The sequence below is a fragment of the Triticum dicoccoides genome, chromosome 3A, assembly GCF_002162155.2.
Source record: "Triticum dicoccoides isolate Atlit2015 ecotype Zavitan chromosome 3A, WEW_v2.0, whole genome shotgun sequence".
In the NCBI taxonomy this organism is placed as follows: Eukaryota; Viridiplantae; Streptophyta; class Magnoliopsida; order Poales; family Poaceae; genus Triticum; species Triticum dicoccoides.
This window is the reverse complement of record NC_041384.1, coordinates 235,936,082-235,940,401: the sequence shown is the minus strand read 5'-3', so window position 1 is coordinate 235,940,401 and position 4,320 is coordinate 235,936,082.

Here is a 4,320-nt window from a genome sequence, read left to right as displayed (position 1 = left end):
ATGTGTATTACTACTATCGAGATTTAGTAAGAATAGACCACTCTTCAAGGGTGCATGACCATAAAAGATATTACTCATATAAATAGAACAACCATTATTCTTTGATTTAAATGAATAACCGTCTCGCATTAAACAAGATCCAGATATAATGTTCATGCTCAACGCTGGCACCAAATAACAATTATTTAGGTCTAATATTAATCCCGAAGGTAGATGTAGAGGTAGCGTGCCGACCGCGATCACATCGACTTTGGAACCGTTTCCCACGCGCATCGTCACCTCGTCCTTTGCCAGTGCCCACTTATTCTGTAGTCCCTGTTTCGAGTTGCAAATATTAGCAACAGAACCAGTATCAAATACCCAGGTGCTACTGTGAGCATTGGTAAGGTACACATCAATAACATGTATATCACATATACCTTTGTTCACCTTGCCATCCTTCTTATCCGCCAAATACTTGGGGCAGTTCCGCTTCCAGTGACCAGTCTGCTTGCAGTAGAAGCACTCAGTTTCAGGCTTAGGTCTAGACTTGGGTTTCTTCTCTTGAGCAGCAACTTGCTTGCCGTTCTTTTTGAAGTTCCCCTTTTTCTTCCCTTTGCCCTTTTTCTTGAAACTAGTGGTCTTGTTAACCATCAACACTTGATGCTCCTTCTTGATTTCTACCTCCGCAGCTTTTAGCATTGCGAAGAGCTCGGGAATAGTCTTGTTCATCCCTTGCATATTATAGTTCATCACGAAGCTCTTGTAGCTTGGTGGCAGTGATTGGAGAATTCTGTCAATGACGCAATCATCTGGAAGATTAACTCCGAATTGAATCAAGTGATTATTATACCCAGACATTTTGAGTATATGCTCACTGACAGAACTGTTCTCTTCCATCTTGCAGCTATAGAACTTATTGGAGACTTCATATCTCTCAATCCGGGCATTTGCTTGAAATATTAACTTCAACTCCTGGAACATCTCATATGCTCCATGACGTTCAAAACGTCGTTGAAGTCCCGATTCTAAGCCGTAAAGCATGGCACACTGAACTATCGAGTAGTCATCAGCTTTGCTCTGCCAGACGTTCATAACATCTGGCGTTGCTCCAGCAGCAGGCCTGGCACCCAGCGGTGCTTCCAGGACGTAATTCTTCTGTGCAGCAATGAGGATAATCCTCAAGTTACGGACCCAGTCCGTGTAATTGCTACCATCATCTTTCAACTTTGCTTTCTCAAGGAACGCATTAAAATTTAACGGAACAACAGCACGAGCCGTCTATCTACAATCAACATAAACAAGCAAGATACTATCAGGGACTAAGTTCATGATAAATTTTAAGTTCAATTAATCATATTATTAAAGAACTCCCACTTAGATAGACATCCCTCTAATCCTCTAAGTGATCACGTGATCCAAATCAACTAAACCATGTCCGATCATCACGTGAGATGGAGTAGTTTCATCGGTGAACATCATTATGTTGATCATATCTACTATATCATTCACGCTCGACCTTTCGGTCTCCGTGTTCCGAGGCCATATCTGCATATGCTAGGCTCGTCAAGTTTAACCTGAGTATTCTGCGTGCGCAACTGTTTTGCACCCGTTGTATTTGAACGTAGAGCCTATCACACCCGATCATCACGTGGTGTCTCAGCACGAAGAACTTTTGCAACGGTGCATACTCAGGGAGAACACTTCTTGATAATTTAGTGAGAGATCATCTTATAATGCTACCGTCAATCAAAGCAAGATAAGATGCATAAAAAGATAAACATCACATGCAATCAATATAAGTGATATGATATGGCCATCATTATCTTGTGCTTGTGATCTCCATCTCCGAAGCACCGTCATGATCACCATCGTCACCGGCGCGACACCTTGATCTCCATCGTAGCATCGTTGTCGTCTCGCCAATCTTATGCTTCCACGACTATCACTACCATTTAGTAATAAAGTAAAGCATTACATCGCGATTGCATTGCATACAATAAAGCGGCAACCATATGGCTCCTGCCAGTTGCCGATAACTTGGTTACAAAACATGATCATCTCATACAATAAAATTCAGCATCATGCCTTGACCATATCACATCACAACATGCCCTGCAAAAACAAGTTAGACGTCCTCTACTTTGTTGTTGCATGTTTTACGTGGCTGCTACGGGCTTAAGTAAGAACCAATCTCACCTACGCATCAAAACCACAACGATAGTTTGTCAAATAGACTCCGTTTTAACCTTCGCAAGGACCGGGCATAGCCATACTTGGTTCAACTAAAGTTGGAGAGGCAGTCGCCCGCAAGCCATCTCTGTGCAAAGCACGTCGAGGGAACCGGTCTCGCGTAAGCGTACGCGTAAGGTTGGTCCGGGTCGTCTCGTCCAACAATACCGCTGAACCAAAATATGACATGCTGGTAGGCAGTATGACTTGTATCGTCCACAACTCACTTGTGTTCTACTCGTGCATATAACATCAACATCATTAACCTGGCTCGGATGCCACTGTTGGGTTTCGTAGTAATTTCAAAATTTTCCTACGCGCACACAGGATCATGTGATGCATAGCAACGAGAGGAGAGTGTTGTCTACGTACCCAACGCAGACCGACTGCGGAAGCAATGACACGACGTAGAGGAAGTAGTCGTACGTCTTCACGATCCAACCGATCAAGCACCGAAACTACGGCACCTCCGAGTTCGAGCACACGTTCAGCTCGATGACGATCCCCGGACTCCGATCCAGCAAAGTGTCGGGGAAGAGTTCCGTCAGCACGACGGCGTGGTGACGATCTTGATGAACTACAGCAGCAGGGCTTCGCCTAAACTCCGCTACAGTATTATCGAGGTATATGGTGGCAGGGGGCACCGCACACGGCTAAGGAATAGATCACGTGGATCAACTTGTGTGTCAACTTGTGTGTTTAGAGGTGCCCCTGCCTCCGTATATAAAGGAGGAGAGGAGGGGAGGCTGGCCGGCCAAAGAGGGAGGCGCAGGAGAGTCCTACTCCCTCTGGGAGTAGGATTCCTCCCCCCAATCCTAGTCCAACTAGGATTCCTCGGAGGGGAAGGGAGAGAGGGGGGCCGGCCACCTTCTCCTAGTCCTAATAGGACTAGGGGAGGGGAAAGAGGCGCAGCCACCTTGGGCTGCCCCTTTCTCCTTTCCACTAAGGCCCATGATGGCCCATATGGCTCCCGGGGGGTTCCGGTAACCTCCCGGTAACCCGGTAAAATCCCGATTTCACCCGGAACACTTCCGATGTCCAAACATAGGCTTCCAATATATCAATCTTTACGTCTCGACCATTTCGAGACTCCTCATCATGTCCGTGATCACATCCGGGACTCCGAACAACCTTCGGTACATCAAAATGCATAAACTCATAATATAACTGTCATCGTAACCTTAAGCGTGCGGACCCTACGGGTTCGAGAACAATGTAGACATGACCGAGACATGTCTCTGGTCAATAACCAATAGCGGGACCTGGATGCCCATATTGGCTCCTACATATTCTACGAAGATCTTTATCGGTCAGACCGCATAACAACATACGTTGTTCCCTTTGTCATCGGTATGTTACTTGCCCGAGATTCGATCATCGGTATCCAATACCTAGTTCAATCTCGTTAACGGCAAGTCTCTTTACTCGTTCCATAATACATCATCTCACAACTAACATATTAGTTGTAATGCTTGCAAGGCTTATGTGATGTGTATTACCGAGAGGGCCCAGAGATACCTCTCCGACAATCGGAGTGACAAATCCTAATCTCGAAATACGCCAACCCAACATCGACCATTGGAGACACCTGTAGTACTCCTTTATAATCACCCATTTACGTTGTGACGTTTGGTAGTACCCAAAGTGTTCCTCCGGTAAACGGGAGTTGCATAATCTCATAGTCGTAGGAACATGTATAAGTCATGAAGAAAGCAATAGCAACATACTAAACGATCAGGTGCTAAGCTAATGGAATGGGTCATGTCAATCAGATCATTCTACTAATGATGTGACCTCGTTAATCAAATAACAACTCATTGTTCATGGTTAGGAAACATAACCATCTTTGATTAACGAGCTAGTCAAGTAGAGGCATACTAGTGACACTCTGTTTGTCTATGTATTCACACATGTATTATGTTTCCGGAAAATACAATTCTAGCATGAATAATAAACATTTATCATGATTATAAGGAAATAAATAATAACTTTATTATTGCCTCTAGGGCATATTTCCTTCACATCCCACACAGTCAGTCCCTGCTAAATGTTTCCGTTCACATATACATCCCACAGAGTCGCTACAAGGAAAACATTTGTGCAAGGTGG